The following is a 17359-nucleotide window of genomic DNA, read 5'->3' as shown; positions in this document are numbered from 1 at the left end:
ATCAGCTGCTGACAGCTTTTTGCGCCACTACTACCAAATCTGTCCTAACACATTTTTAAAGAGTAAATCTAAACATTTCCTGATGTCACGTTGCAGGGGTGCCAAGGGTTAGTATCTCCTTATCATGAGGAAGCAGTTTGGGTTCAAGGGACAGCCCAGATGACCAGATTGCCTCAGGCCTCAGCTGTCTCCTGGTTAACACCCTCCAGCTGACGGACAGAGCTTACAGCAGGGCAGCAAAGGGTATGCTCCGAGGTACCACTTCTAAAAGTATTGGCAGTGCATGTCTTGCACGACAGAATCATTTAGGTTGGAAAAGTCTTCTAAGACCATCAAGTCCAACCATTAGGGATTCAGATTACTGAATTTCTCTGGATGCTGAATGTCCCAAATTCAGCTCAGATTTAACTGCATTAGTCATGCCACACTAACTATTGCAGTCTTTTGGCCCCATTCACTTCTTTATCCTGTTCAGCTGCAGTTAACGAGCAGTTTGCTAAAGACTCCAGTACAATAAGAGCAGGCCAGATCACCACCACACATCAAATCTGTGGCCTCAGAAAAGCATGTGCTTGTGCCACCAGGTTTTCTCCAGGTTTTCTGTGAAGAGCCGATGCTTTTGCGACCAGAGGGTCAAAAATGGTGCTTAGGAAGCTGTCTCACCTGGTGCTGACAGCCAGCACTGGTGACCACAGGGTGGGCCCGTCAGGCTCAGCTGCAGCTGAATTCAGCAGTGTGGGCCTGGCCTGGGTCACCATGGCTGCGTGGCAGAGTTTTGGCAGATACATGCTGCTACCCTGCCCCACTGCCTCTGGTCTGGGGCTTTTCCCAGCTCATTTCCACACTGGTGTGTGTATGTATATATTTATGAGAAAATTAAGCAGAAGTTACATGTTGCCCAACACAATGAATATGAGAGACATAATGGACGTCCTTGGAAGTGTTCAAGGGGATGGGGCTCTGAGCAACCTGGTCTAGTGGAAGGTGTCCCTGTCCATGGCAGTTTGGAAATAGATGATCTTTAATCCAACCCAATCCAATCCTTCCAACCCAAGCCATTTGAAGATTCTATGATTCTAAGACATTCCAGCTTCTAGATTTGTCAAATGGGAGCAGTAGCTCTCCAGAGAAAAAATGGGAGGTGAAGGCAATAGATTGGTGGTGAGGGAAGTGCTCATTTCAGGCTGCAGTTTTTACAGTGTAATCTCTCCTGGTTACTTCAGAGCATTGCAAAAGACTTCATGACTTAAACAGTGTTCAGAAGTATTTGATTGCATGGATCATATGTGCCTATCCTTAAAAGTCACTTTGAAAAAATTTTGCTGGTATCTTTTAATCAATGTGAATGATGAGTGATTACATTTCAGGAGCATATAATGTATAACACTGTACTATAATGCTTCCTTAATATAAAAAGTTCTGTAATAATAAGGAATTCTTTTTCCTGCCCCAGTTGGTTTTGAAAGTCTGAGTATGTCATGCATGGATTCAAGATTTCTTGGAGTTCTGGTCTAGAATTTTCTGATTGATAAAACAGAAGTGCCACACATGGCTCAAACTGTCTGAGAAAGTCTGCATTGTGGTAATTGAAGTGGAAAACAAACACAAAAAGTGTGAACATTCCCTGTTACAAAAGTAAATGAGACAACACAAGCTCACTAGCACACATTTTTTAAAACACAGCTCTTCTTGATGGGTCTGTGGTTTAAATGGGCATTTGAGTGAAATATCCATCTAGAAGCATGGGCAAAGGTGGAAATATTTGCTATGTCAGGATGAGGCAATCATCTCCACCTACTTAACACAAAGACGTATTTTTTCTAGTCCTCATCACTGCAGCTTTGATAAGGAAAGGGAAGAAAAGGATACATGTTTTCAGTATGTCAGTAATCAACTTCCAGAAAAACAGTGACAATTGCCAAGCTATCCGGCTTGTTGAAAGCCTCAGCTGTATTCAAATTCTTGTCTGCCTTCCAGTGAATGAGATAAAGCTAAAAACCAATTAACAGGATCAATTTTGCTGGTTCTATTACAAAGGAATGCCACAGTTAGTGAGAAATAGAAAAGCCACTCTGCACTTTTAGGGTCTGAGGAAACTGAGAACTTGCTTGTGAATGCTTGCAGATTTATGGTGGTCAGCTGAGTTGCCCTGGCATTGTCAGGACTCTACCTTGGCTAGGCAGAACTGCAGGGATTCCTGAAAACAATTTAGGGGTAAGTACACAGAGATGTGGACAAGCACAGCTTACAAAAGACATACATTTTTCTAACTCTGCTGCTAACAGTGCATGCCTTTAAAAATGCTGTACATTAAATAGCATTTGAGGAGTGTAACCACTTTGTTACACATGGTGCAATATTTACCCACAACAGTCCTATTTACTGCAAAACATTGATGGTATGGCCATGAATGTCATAGAGTTTTTAGGAACTTTTGTTTAGTCTAGCATTGCATATTGTATCTTGAGGGTTTTTTCTGTTCGTTTGTTTTTGGGTTTTGGTGGGTTTTTTTTTTGTTTTTGTTTTTATTCCTGTGGAATATAAACTTCCAGCTTGGAAAGCATAAGGATTTCTTTAAATGCTGTCTCACCTATGAATATGCTTAGCAATTCTGTAGGAATTAAGTAACTCTATGGCAATAGAGTAGTCCTGGATTACTTGTATAATGTTTCAGCAACATCACAAGGAAAATATAAAATCTTAAAATACAAGGGGGAGATTCTAAAATACAGAAACAGAACACGGAAATTTTCATGTAATAGACATAATCTTAAAATTCTAATTTCAATCCCTTTTTGTTTCCAATTCCTTTTAATTTTAAATCTGAACTGCCGTATTTTCAACTTAATATCTTTACTGTTTCAACGTATTTTAAACTACTGATTCAAAACAAACTATTAAACACTTAATCATGTGCTGCTTAAACACAGCTGAAGTGCATTATCTCTTTACAACTGAAAGCAATTCTAAGGGGACACCCCTTTCTTATCTTGGCTGTATCAAGTGAGATAACTTCATCGCTCTGACAAGAGAAAAGGAAGATGGTTCTGGCCGTGTGTTCCTAATGCCTGGATGAAAAATGTATAATCCACCTCCTTAGTTTGTCACGTTGGAATGTTCATAAAATCTAAAAAGCTGCCAAAGATAACATTACATGGAATGAACATGAAGATTTTGCATGCTGATCACTATTAGCAGGACTTTAAGGCACTGAAAATCTGTTATTTTAGAGATGGTCTTAAATTTTTGTAAAACAGACTTTGCTTCATTATCTGAAGACATTTAATGTACTGGACAGCTGCTGGGGCCCTTACTAGATAACTTTTTTTCCTCTTTCCTTCATTAATTTCTTCTGGGTTTCCTTCTTATTTGCTGTCCTTGAAAAGCCAGGCGGAATAAAAGCAACAAAGCACCTTGCAGTGATCAGCATGCTTTTAGCTTTGAGGAGCTCCAGCTACAATTATAGTGGGGCATCGGGTGATCAGGCTCTCCGAAAAGCAGATGATGTAGTATCAAACTCAATGTACTTGTACAGCTGACCTTTTAAACATTTACCAGAGGTTATTTACTTTTATACCTGTACCTTACAGTCCTATTTCATTATTTAAATATGGACTTAGATTATCTAAATTTAGCTTAATAAGCACAGTAAACATAACCCAATTTGCTCTTGTGAGGTCAGCTTCACACATGCACGGATGATATTGCTTTTGCAAAATAAAATAACTACCAAAGTTATCTATGTATGCTTTTTTTCCGACCTCTGGGAATGGTATATGTGAACAGACCTTAAAAACTTGACTTTGGCTTTTCTTTCATTGACTCTGCCTCTGAGGCTTATTTCCTTCCATCCACTGTGAGCTCTGAACATTGCTCATTAGTTTGAAATGGAAATGAAACTGTTGCAATGTTTATGCTCCAGAGAGGGGTCCTCCAGTCGGCCTTGCAAATGTATGAAGTATGGTAAAAACTTTATCAGTCAAGTCCTCCTGACAGCCAAGTTATAGATTTCAAAGATTTTTATACTGTGCAAGCAGTTCTCTCCCTATTCACACCTTTTTACATGAGATTATTTTTTAGTATCTAGAGAAAAAAAACTGTCAGTTTTTTGCTGTTAACCCAAAGTCATTGAAGGTTTTAATTCTAGGTATGCATATGAGTGCATTGGTCATAGTAAATCTATATGTCTCTTTGACACAGTTTCAAAATTCAGGTAAAATATATGTGAAATCATCTTCTACACCAGAGAGTATGACAGTGTTTTAAAAAGGTCTACTTCACAGAAGTAACAGTTATAGGTATTTGCTGTTTTCTGAATTTAGAGTATGAGCTGCCTCAGGTGTACTCAGGCGTTACTGACATTGCTTATTGGTCATTACCATTAATTCCTTGCTTACAAGCACATAAAAGTATATTGATTTCCACTGTAGTGACAGGCACCTGTAATTGTGCATGATGCTTAGAAATATGTACCTGTAGCTGCACTTGCAACATCACACATCCACAGAAAGAAATCTCCTTTGCTATCAAAGTAATAAGACTTTCCAACGGGGGAAAAAACCCCTAGGCCAGAGTGTTTTCATATATGGGCTAACAGTGTAACTTTTGTATATGTATAAACCTCCCACTGTAGAGTAAAAAAAAAAAGGCACAATTGAGTAACTGTGTTTAGAAGGTCTCCTCCTATGTTCCCCTCCCCAAATCAGTGAGTATCCTAGAGGTTTCCTACTGGGAAATTATCTTTTACCACTGACACAAGAACACTTGCCAACAAGTCCTAATTTTAAAGAACACAATTTGGATCTTCTTTGACATTTAAAAAGTGTTATCAACTAGTATGGCAGAATTAACAAGCATATCCTAATCTATACAAGTACTCCTGAAAAGCAAATAGTATTTCTATATAAATTTTTTTTACAGGGAAGGAAAAAAGAAATGTCTCTTATCCCCCTCTTCAGGCCCCTGTTTTACAAACCTGAGGGGTTGAGTTTGTCCTTATCCTTAAATTTCATGCGGAATGAAAGTTCAACACCGATGATCTCTTTTCATCTGGAAGGTTTCCAAGTGACTCACAGGAGACCCACAAATGGAGCTTTTTTACATACTTAGTTTAAGTCTCTATAGGACACAGAAAGTCTCCACTGGCAATAGAGTATAACTTGTGCCAGTGGTCAGGTCCCAGACAAAATAAATAATTCAAGTTTTCTGCTTCTAATTCTGTACCAGTACTAAATTGATGTCACTTCCCCATGGAATTGTATACATAACAAAGATATGTTACTTATTCATGTAACTTATTATTGTTATAATTAAAAGAAATAAATATATTATAAAAAACCTGGTATTCTGTTAAAGATTGCTTTTACTATTGTTGCCTTGATAACTGCAGCTCAAGCTTGCCTTTTTTTTTCTCCTTGCAAGGTGCAGTCTTCTTTTAAAAAATGCTACTGGTGCCAACAAAAGCTGTTAAGAAAAGATCTCTGATTTGAATTTCTTCTGAATTTCTAACTTGTGTATGGGCTTTTATATGCCTGCTCGAATAGTAAAGACATTTTATAACCAACCTTGATTGATTCCATACAACTTCAGAATGGCATGAGAAACTATGATAAGAGAAAGGGTTATAATAAGGAAGCAGTGTGGTTTGCACAATCAAAAAATGTTTATTTTTGATTCAGTACATATATTAAAACAGATGTGAGTTGGATGTCAAATTAAAATATAAATCATTCTAATGTTCAAATATTGACCAAAAATGTTTACTCTAAATAACCCAAAGGATAAATATGGTATAAAAATGAAGACTACAGAGAAAGCAGTGGATGCTCAGCCTTTTTTAAAATCCATGTCAGCGATTTAAGAAATTTATTTGCAGATTTTAGAACACCGATTTTGAAAAATCACTAAAAAACAGCCAATCTCCATAGCTCTTAGCGGTGGCAAATAACAATCATTGTTAAAAAGAATGGTCAATATATTATTAAATACTACATTAAAACAACCAGAAATGGTCTTAATAAGAAAGGAGGTCCAAAACCTACTACGTTCCACCAATCTCAGATGTTTTGGGAATGATCTCAGGCCATTTTTGTACTGCTGGGAATCTTCAAGGCAATCTTTTAGGGATTGATACCTAACTGTTTAAAGCTAAATTCTGCTAACACATATGGGATTTTGCCTGGCTAAACTCTGTCTCATGCATACTTAAAAGAAGGATTGCATTTTTAGGACTTTATGCTTGACAAGTACTGCAGCACAGTTAAATAGTTGTGGTATTATCTATATTTGTAAGCATTTGAACTGAGTGTACAGGGTAATTATTTCTATATAAAATAAGGTTTATCACAGATTATGTAAATCTTGCCTTGTCATCCTGCGTTGCAAAACTGGAACCTGTTGACATTTTCCTGTTTTTCTTACAGGCTATTCTCAGTAATAGGAAACTACTGGTATCTGCCTGTGCAGATGTCCACAGCTGACGTCAGGAATTTCAGACACCATTGTGCAAGTTGTGTTCTAACCTGTAAAACTTGTTGTAGTGATGATTAGGGATATTTTAGGTACATCCCCGTCACAGGTGGATTGCAATTCTCTGTTAATTTTTTGGGGTTGTTCAGAAATTATGTTTTATCAGAATAAAAAATGTTCAAAGGAAAATTAACACCACAAACTTCTGCTGAAAGACAGCTTCACCTGCTTAGTCTCTGATCCAAGACAGATTACTAAAATTATATCAGCCATTTTGAAACAGAATGTGCATCTTGCAGGACAGAAATTTTGACTTTTGACCAGACCTGACATCAATTATCATTGTTCCTTTGGAATAATGCAGGAGATAAGTTTCTTCACTCCTATGAGAGCCAGACCACCAAATCATCTGCAGCTGGTCACACACATGGCAGGGTGAGAGAGACTCTTCAGTTTCTTGTCTGCCATCAGTTATCTGTAGACCGTGTTGGTAACTGTGGATTAGTTACATAAGTAATATCAAAGACCTTCTGCCTGCAGTCAAGAACTATCAGCTGAACCACTGAAAAAGAAAGTGACTAATTAGATGGGACTAACCCAGAGAGATTTGAAAAGGTATTTATGGTTTGTGTGAAACAGATAGTGCATTACAGCATGATAGAGGGACAATATAATATCAAGAAATTCAGTGACAAAAAATACAGAAGAGTGGGGTAAGGTAATTTTGAATTTTCTAAGAAAGGGATGAAGCTTTAGGAATAACACCAAAGGAAAGATAAATATCTTGTTATACAAATGCAAGGGCAATATAATTTGGAAATATTACCATAGTTTCTTTTGCTTGATCAGATAATCAGTGTCAATTTTATGACTATGAAAAATATTCCTTCTGCATGAGGTGAGCATGGCAGAGATTCGGTAAAATGATCTCTTGGAAGAAGAGCCAAGATTTTGGAACTGTGACCTTTTCACTGTCCCATCAGCCTGGCTATAAAGTAATTCTAGACTCTGGTTTAATGCAGCAGATTGTGTGTGACTGACACAACAACTGGTTTGCTTCTTGAAACCCAACACAACTGGCTTATGATTCCTGCCATTACTGTTTTCTGTTTCTACGTCCCTAAGTGTACTTCAGCTTTTAGCTATGATCCCATCACTGTTGCTAAAATATTTAATGGCAAGTATTTCTTAATGAAAGGCTAACCTGCTAGTTCTTACAACTTTAAATAAAAACCTGTCAACATTTTTTTTCTTCTGCATGAATGCAGGGAGTAAAGTTAATGTTATGAAGGAGCTCTTGACCTCATGCAAAATCCATGAGCCAAGATTCAAAGAAAAACAGTGCAGTGTTTTTGTGACTAGACTTCCCAATTTTTTTAATTCTTGAAGTTACAGTGTGGCTATGCAATCAGCCTTTCTCCAGATGGAAAAGAAATTAGATTTGACTTTCAAGAAATCCTAGGAAATGCGGCTTAGAAAAGGTGGCTGAAACTTGTTGCACAGCTCTTTCCATTAGGGCAACTTCTTTCAGATCCCTTATCTTGCCGACCAAATGCATTTCAAGGCTTTTTTTACAACAATTTCATGCTTCATTCCTATAGGAGGAAATACTTGAACTCAAAGAGTACTGAAATATTTTTTCCAAAATAAGAGGGTTTTGTAAATTGCCATAGGGATGGAAGTAAATTATTTATAAAATTAAGTTAAAACAATATGATTTAAAGCAATTTATTTTTGTGGTTCTTGTGCATTCCTCCACTGTTCTTGTAGTCCAGATGTTGTCATGTTTTCCCACTACATTAGAACTTATGGGACTAAATTGCTGAGACAGCAACCACAAAAAAATGTCCCAGCAGCACAGGGCATAGGAAAGCTGAGAATAATGGATGGTAATACACTTCTTAAAACACAACCCTGTATTCCATCAACCACTGATTATTGCCTACACATTTTAGGCTGCCCCACTCTGCAGGGAAAGTGTTAGCACCCTTCCAGGAAACTGGGATTAATGAAATGTGATAGCCTTGGCAAAACCTTCACAGTATAAATAGAAGTGGATTCCTGACTTTCTGGATGAATGTGTGCAAAGTTTTTATCTCTAAAGCTCTGAACCTACAAAATATTACAGATTTGTTTAACTTAATGCATAGCAGGACACCTACTGATGTTCTTTCAGAGTATGAAGTTAAAAATGAATATAGGATGGGAATGAATGAAAAATAGTTTTATTTTAAGGATGTTAGTCAGAAAAAAACACAGAAAACTATTTTGAAAAATAGATTAGAATAATTGAAAAATATTTTTTTCATTTTGTAAGTTCCAAATACTACATATCTCAAGAGTGTATTGATTTGTGAAAAGAACACTGCAAATATTCTTACTAAATATTTCACTAGCTCTCATAGTGCCCTTTTTAATTTAACATTTACAGAGAATCGAGATGCTGTTATTTGTAACAGTTCTGGTCAAAATTAAATATTGTATTAGATAATCTTCCCACATAGCTGTTGTAAGTAAACCAGTGGGGGGACAGTTGCAAAGTCATGAAAGTTCTGGAATTAAATAAGAGGGTGCTTCCAAGCCACCAGTCAGTGCTTGATCTGAGGAAGCCCTGGACATCCTGGTGCAAAGTATTGCACAGGATGCAGGAGATAAGGATCACCTTAAAAATAAAATAAGTCATAGTAAACATTGGCCTATGGCATAAAGGTTTGAGATAGTAGGGCCCCGATGGTTATGAAAGAGCTGTTGTCTCATATTACCTCACACCTGCTTCATGCACTGGGCTTTGCTAATGTCAGACACACAGCTCAGCTTGTGTGTGCACAGCTGGTTATTGTGGATAGGATCAAACCTGGCTCCCCTACATGAGGAGAAAAGTGTCTTCTTAACTGAGGAATTTTATCTGCTTTGGCCTATTGTTTTAGGCTTTTAATACTAACTGAGCATGTATTTTAGGCTGTGAAATATAGTACATCCATCTATATAAAAAGTATAGAACTGCCTGTCCTACAACTCCCTGTCCCAATGAAAAGAACAGCCAAAGTCTGAAGCAAGGAAAAAAACTTGTGTCCAAATAATGAAGTATTCATAATCTTGTCTTGTAACTGGTTACTAGGAGTGTGTAGTCCATATTTGCTAGCAAATAATGACAAAACTTTATAGTTGTCATTGTGCACCTCATATTCAGGGAATATATTTAATTGCAACTAATATATATAATATAATAAATATAATATATAATCTATATATAATATAATAAATAATAATAATATATAAAAGAGATTTGTAGGTGGACATCAAATGATAATAGAGCAAATTTTATGTTTTGCAGTTATACTGACACAACATTAAACAATTAGTATTAGAAGTGATGGGGTAGTTTTATGTTTTTGTCTTTTCCTTTAACTCTGTATATTAATATGAAAACAGCATATGTAGTGGCAACAGACTCACAGATTCATAGATATAACATACAAAAGAGACAGACAGACTGAAATGTTGGTACCTTTTACTTTCCCTACATTAGGGGTTTCCACCAAGCAGGTTTGTTCATCTTGCTTGTCTTACACATTTAAAAGAATTCAAAGACCCCAGAGTTTTGGACCAGAGGATGAAAATCATATTTGTGTGTCAGGAGATTACTGAAGATTGTAGATTGTTACTTGAATGATACATTTTCAGGATTTGCATGCTTCAGCTGGAACTGCTGATGAGTTTGAACATAGCTTTGCTAGGTTTATATATACATATATATATATATGTCACTGCTATTGAAGAATTAATTTGAGTTGTATCTGTGGAGCTGCATGTATGGAGCAGATGCTTGTCCAAGGTAACCAAACTCAATTTTTGGATTTTTAGTTATTTTTTACAAGGGTGTGTGGTGACAGGACAAAGGGAATGGCTGTAAACTAAGAGAGTGTAGGTTTAGATCTTATTTAGATAAGATATTAATTCTTTATGTGAGGCTGGTGAGGCACTGGAACAGGTTGTTCAAAAAGGTTGTGAATGTCCAGAAATGTTCAAAGCCAAGTATTGGATGTGGCCCTGAGCAATCTGGACTAGTGGAATGTTCCCTGCCCACGCCCATGGAAGGGGGGTTGGAACTGGATGAGCTTTAAAGTTATTTCCAAACCATTCCATAATTCTGTGATACTCAATGATTTGTGATAGCATTTATACTGGAAGTTGCATTAGGCATTAACTAAATCTCATGCTTTTGTACAGAACTGACTGTTGAATAAATAGAAAAGAGAAATGCCTTCTTTCAGAGATGTCACTGACTGTTAAAACTGCATTGTTTTAATCAAAACATTGCTCCTGATAGAAAATATTTTAAGCAGAATAAGGCAGTCACACAATCTTCAGCTTGGAGGTTTTCAGCGGGGAGCTGTGCCCTCTGCTGTTGGCTTGAGCACAGTGAAGGAATAGCAATAAAGCAGCAGCCTGAATACTTTTGACCAGAAACATGGGTAAAATGGGACAGCTCCAAAATGTCTTATAACTATTTTTATAGTGTAAGGTTTTGTCCCAAATCTATATGTGATATGAGGATTTTTTAAAAATTCTACAGAATATTCAAGTTTCATTGTAAATTGCATCTGGTGGCTAAGAATATTTTTTTATTTCTCATCACCTGAGAGACTCATCAGTGAAAACCAGGTGCAGCAGAACTTTTGAGATGGATTCCTTTTTTCTCACTGATGAAGCATTAAAATTCATGATTTCTTCTGAAACAAAAAGAAAAAAGTAGAAAAAGTACCAACTCTTCTATCAAGATGGAAGTACAAAACCAAAAATGATATGGTTACTGGAAAGGTTATTGTTCTTTTTATTATTGTTGAACTTTTTTTCCATCAAATACTGCTTAAAATCCAGTTCAAAGCTTATTTTTCTATATTACTGGCTGACTATTCTGCCTGAAATTTGCCATACCTTCTAATTTTACTGTCCACATTGGTGATTGTCACAAAGAACAATTTCTATGAGCCTGTGATGGATAAACTTCTTCTTTCACAATTTCTCAACAGAGTTCTTAATAAAAAAGGGACGGGGGGAAAAATCCTAATTTCAGTTTCAACTATTTGCTGCTATTCTAGACTATTTTTCTCTTTGAGCTACTGAGCTGCTGGAAACATAATCTACACAAGCAACACGTTAAAGTTTTGTTACAAATGTAAAATGCAGATATGTACATATGCAAAAAAGCATGTTTATGCATCACAGTGGTGTTTTAGCTGATTTCTATTCTAATATTTTATTACACAGGCAGTGCTCTCTCTTGTTATGTTCCAGACCAAATGCCACAAGCATAGTGCAGGCTGGAGAAGTATTCAAACTGCAAGATGGGAAAGGGATTAAAATCCCCCTCATGGTTAGAGATCAGATTTGTGACCACTTGAGGAACCTGAACATACAGCAGTCTATGGGATGTTGATATAAATCCCAGAGTCCTGAGGGAATTGGCTGATGTAGTTGCCAAGCCACTCTCCATGACATTTTAAAAATCATAGCAGTCAGGTGAAGACCTAGGTGACTGGAAAAAGGGAAAAATTGCACAATTTTTCTAAAGGGCATAAAGGAGGATCCTGAACTACTGTCTTGTCAGCCCTACCACCTGGGAATACAACAGAATAGATCTTCATGGCAGCTATGCTGCATGGAGGACAGAGAGGTGAATCAGAACATCCAGCATGGCTTCACCAAGGGCAAGTCCTGCCTGACAAACTGAGTGGCCTTCTGTGATGGAGTTGACTACATAAGTGGTCAAGGGAAGAGACATGGATGTCATCTATCTGGACTTCTGTAAGGCTTTGGGCACAGCCCCCCACAGCATCCTACTCTCAGCTGGAGAGAGATGGATTTGATGGGTGTACTATTTGGTGAATGAGGAATGAGGAACTGGCTGGACCATGGTATCAAGAAGAGGGCAGTGGTCAAGGGTTCAATGTCCTGATGTATGTCAGTACCAGGTGGTGTCCCTCAGGGGTCCATATGGGGATAAGTACAATTCAATGTTTATTATCACTGATATAGGCTAAGGGATCAAGTGCATCCTCAACAAGTTTGCAAATGACACCAAGCTGAGTGGTAGGGTTAACACACCTGAAGGATGGAATGCCATCCAGAGGGAACTGGACAAGCTTAAGCCAGTCCATGAGAATCTCATGAGGTTCAACAAGGCCAAGTGCAAGGTCCTGTACCTGCGGCAGAGAAAACCCTAGTATTATATAAATTTGGTATGAAGAGATTGAGAGCAGACTTGCCATGAAAGGCTTAGGGCTGCTGGTGGATGAGAAGCTGGAACTGTCCCAACAACGTGTGCTCGCACCCCAGAAAACCAACCATACCTGTGCTGCATCAGAAGACTGGCCAGCAGGTCAAGGGAGGCCAGCAGGTCCTACCCCTCTGTTCTCATGAGATCCCACCTGGAGTATTGCAACCAGCTCTAGGACCCCCATCACAGGGGGTCCCCATCCCCTGCCGTGGGAGCAAGTCAAACACAGGGGTGCCACAAAAATGAGTAGAGGACTGGAACACTTCCCCTGCAAAGAAAGAGTTGTGCTTTTTCAGCCTGCAGAAGAGATGGCTCCAGGGAAACCTCACTACTCAGTACTATTCAGTACTTTAAGGTGGCCTATAAGAAAGATGGGGATAAACTTTTTAGTAGGGCATGTAGCAATAAGACAAGGGGTAATGTTATAATTGACAGAGGATAGATTCATATTAGATAAAAGAAGTTCTTTACAAAGAGTTCTGAAACACTAGCACATATTGCCCAGAGAGGTGGTGGATGCCCCGTCCCTGGAAATACTCAACTTAAGCTTGGACAGAGCTCTGAGAAATATGATCTAGATGAAAATACCCCTTCTCATTGCACAGGGGTTGGAACTAGATGGCGTTTAAGGTTCCCTTGCAGCACTCTATGATTTTATGATTCTATGATAAGTGTATCCACTTGCTTGATGGTGCACGGACAGCCTGGCACAGTGAGATTTGTTGGTACTTTTCCTTTTTCACCAGGGTGTGTTTGAAACTTACTGCATAGGCAATCTAAGTATCATATTTGTTAAAAACCAGAAACAGTTTCAGGAATGTCACAGAATTTACCCCAGAGACATTAGACCAACTCTGTCACCTACAGACACTCCATCTCTATTTGCACTCAAAACCCCCACCTTAGCCTTGAGTGGAGTTCTTATAGATGTGCAACTAACAAACATTGCAATTGGGAAATTCTAGTGTGTAACCTGAAGTATGAGAATGTGAGGAATGATCAGGATTTAATGAGAATTGTAGAGAAACTGAGCAAGGTTTTTGCAAGAAGTCATACATATTCCATAACCATCTTCAACAGTGGACATCCCACTGGGATGTGAACGAGCTTTGTGATGCCTCCTCCCCATCTTTGCAATTCCCCTTCCTAAAAAGGAGGGGGAATTAGTTGTTTTTAATAGATAAATCTTGATATATTTTTTATTCTTAAATGAACATCTGCTTTTGCAAATTTCTGATAAAAGTACGATGTGCCTCAAAATGTCAAAAATATGGCATGCTTTCCCTGTTTCTCTGAGTTTGTGCTGCAGTTTAGCATATTCCACGCTCCCTACTACCATGAAATCACACTTTGTACCTACTTTGTTATCCTACTCCTCTCACAGAGGTGCAAAAAAATAAACTCTGCTATACTGCCAAAGCATGAGAGAGAATTGTGTGAGTCCCAGGCCAACAGACAAGGCTCCAGGTCTCCTTTCAGTTTAAAGTAAGATTTTTCATCTGTTTTCTTCACAGAGATGGCCTTGAAAACCTGAAATGTGAACAGACTGAGATGGAGGCAAGGAGCCAAGGAGTTGATCTCAGCTTGAGAACAGGCAGAAAGCAAGTGTTGCTGAATGGAGACAGGTGCATGATGGCACTCCTGCACATTCATGCTCCTAACCTATTCAGAAAAGAAGAAATCCTGAAAACATCTTCCTATCCCTTACCATCTCCCTGGCCATTGTCCACCCCATTGCAGGCTGACAGAGCAGGAATGTGGGAGATCGTAAAGGACTCTCCCAGTTATTTCACTTCAGCTCTGAAGAACATCTTTACCTGACAGGACAGATAGTTAAAAAATCAGAATTGTTACTTTTGTGAAAAATTCATATTCTGTTTGTTTCTTTGCAGTTTACCCTAATTTCATGCTTCCCAGTAACAGTGTCTTGAAAAATGCCCACTCTTATTTGAAAGGATTATACCCTTGTTTTCTTTAGTGGAAGATTAAAACCACTCAGATGATCTCAATAACATCAGTCTTTGACAGCTTCTTGAAGTGACAAGAAAACAGATCTAAGTAAAGATATTTTGGCTTCTGTGTTTTAGAAACTGAACCAAAAAAAATATGAAGAGGAGGCTGGCAGATGGAAACAAGAAATGGAAAACCCACAGGAAAAGTATCTAAGATGTGTAGAATAATATAGCACCAGACTGGATCTGAAGATGTGGGAAGATGGAAAGGACATATATGTTAGGACAACCTGGTGAGATTAGAGTTCTAGCTTCTGGCTGCCTTACTTGCACACCTTGAGTACCTCTAATCCGTATACACTAAACAGGGTTATCTTAGCTTTGCTTGATGGTAGTAACAAAGCGTTTCTGTCCTTTACAATAATCATTCTGTACTTTGATGGGGATACTAATTTTCAGTGAAGGACAGCCCTTCTTTTTCTCATCTTTGTATTGCTCTCTGCCACATACAGCAACCATTGAATTTTGGTTCTCTGTTTTTCTTATTACAGAAGTATTGCTCTCAATGTTTTTTTAATTGGCCATGTGGTGCTATTGTTGTCTTTGCACTAAAACTTGCTGTCCTCGTAGGAAGGTTAATCTTGTCTAATGCAAGACTTTGGACTTCAGATATATTATTTTTTCTCACTGTTTTATTTTACTCTTACTGAACATCAACACATGGTGTACATTAATAGTTCATATACATTAACCCTAGACATTTCTTTCTACATGGCCAAACACTTCAGAAGTGTATTTCATCCAGAGACTACTGAGAACACTGGTTCTTCTACTTCTTTCCCAAGTTTATATCAGTAAGTGAAATTAAATTCTAGCAAGCATTTTAAGAATGAATTATGAAAGCAGCTCTTATACTAAGTAAAATTAATATGAATTATTTTATTATATTTTATGAAATATATGTGAGATACTTTCAGGTTGTTATTTCTGCAGGAGGTTGGACTAGATGATTTTCTCGGGTCCCTTCTAATCTGAGTCTTTTTATGATTCTGTGGCTGGAATGTTATAAAATACTTCTCTATCTCTATAAAAAATACTGGAACACTAGATAAGAATATTGAGTTCCTGTTTTATTCTATTTATTTTCTAGGAACAGATAAGGAATCATACATTGTCCTGTATAGAGAATATGTCCAGATTAAAGACAGGAAGAATGAGTCAGAAATGTAGGCATTGTCTTGGGAATTTTGAACATGGATGTGCAATGATTTTTATAATTCCTTACATTTGGATTAGGACATACATAGAATAATGGCTGTTCTCTAAATTTTTATCTGTAGTGAAAACCAGCATGTGAATAAATTAAAACAGCCAACAGTCCAAAATTTATCACTTTGTTAAGATAAACGAATAAAATGGAGAGCTCAGATATGTGTATTTATAGAAAAAAAAAGAGTATCCAGTAAGCGATGGTGTGGGATGTTGCAAGATGGGGATGATCTCAGTTATTACAAACAGGAGACTAGATCTAAATGAAGGGGATTATAAAAGCTATAATTAGGTAATGCTTCCTAAAAGCCTAACCTAAACTGTTGAGGTTTTTCCATTCCAAAGCACAATACCATACAGAGATCACATATCATGTAGTAAGTACAGAAAGAAAAACAAACCTTATACAAAAAGTATTGTCTTCAATTATTTCAGAGCAATCTTTTAAACTTTTTGGAACAAATACTTTTCCTTTAATGATGCTGTGATTGCTGAAGGATTGTTTACTTATTATATTGGAATATAACAAACACATTACAATCAAATGTCACCAAGTTATGTTGGTTTTATTTACATGCTTAGAGATGATGCTTTAATCTCTAATTTGTGGTGTAAATTCTGAAGAAAGCAGACAGGTTGGTGAAGAAAATGGAATCCCTTGTCTAGTAAAAGCAAGCTTACTATTTTCAGGAGTGATTTCAGTGCTGTTTTACTTATTGTTTACAAATATTAAAATGTTAACATAAAAACTCTAGAAAGGATGGCAGCATCTGTTCTGCGTGAATCTTATTCTCTGTCTGAAGAGGGTTTTCAAAGTGTGCAAATATACAAACCCTGACTGAGAATAAGTAAAGGGGCACAGGAGATCTTTCTTTTCACAGAGAGCCAGCACATGTCTTGCCCTTTATTGTCAACACATGGATAACAGAGGGAAGCACCAGAGAAGAAGGAGGACTATGAGCAATGCCAAGGCTTTTTAGAAGTGTGGTTAATGCTGTTTTACAAAGGACAGGCAGTTTGTACCGTCTGCTAGAGATGTGAGAGAACAAAAAGTGCCTTGCTGAGACATACACAGACTAAACAGGGAAGCTCAGGCTTGAGTCTCCCAAGTTCCCCCAGCACACTCAAAGAACATCTGGTGAACTAATTCAGTAACAAGACCAACTTACATTAATTTTTAAAATAAATTCACTGTTTCTTTAAATGCATTTTTTTTTAACTTTAAAAGCAGACAACTGCTATTTAAAATAAACCTCAAATATCTGTAGTAACTAAAAACTATATTTACTTGAACTGTGTCTATAAAGTGTACAAGTATGAGCACTCCAGCTAAAACAAAGGATCTGGCTATGATCTTTAAATTCTTCACATGCTTAAATTCTTGGTTAGG

The 17359-nt window shown here is 37.5% G+C and overlaps 1 long non-coding RNA gene across 2 annotated transcripts; it reads left to right on the top strand.

The window, feature by feature from the left end:
- Nucleotides 1–2158: 2158 nt before the first annotated feature.
- On the top strand, nt 2159–17073 carry LOC148185032 (uncharacterized). 2 transcript variants are annotated; one of them, XR_015773906.1, is made up of 4 exons: nt 2159–2214; nt 14836–14993; nt 15489–15554; nt 16851–17073. It is a non-coding gene; the product is annotated as an uncharacterized LOC148185032 (long non-coding RNA). The 2 variants fall into 2 exon arrangements; XR_015773908.1 differs by lacking the exon at nt 2159–2214 and adding an exon at nt 14284–14373.
- The last annotated feature ends 286 nt before the right edge of the window (nt 17074–17359 follow it).

This window comes from Pseudopodoces humilis, chromosome 1 (assembly GCF_049639895.1).
Source record: "Pseudopodoces humilis isolate 2021_Gansu_Grassland_sample_001 chromosome 1, ASM4963989v1, whole genome shotgun sequence".
NCBI lineage: Eukaryota > Metazoa > Chordata > Aves > Passeriformes > Paridae > Pseudopodoces > Pseudopodoces humilis.
This window is presented reverse-complemented; position numbering and strand designations above follow the sequence as displayed.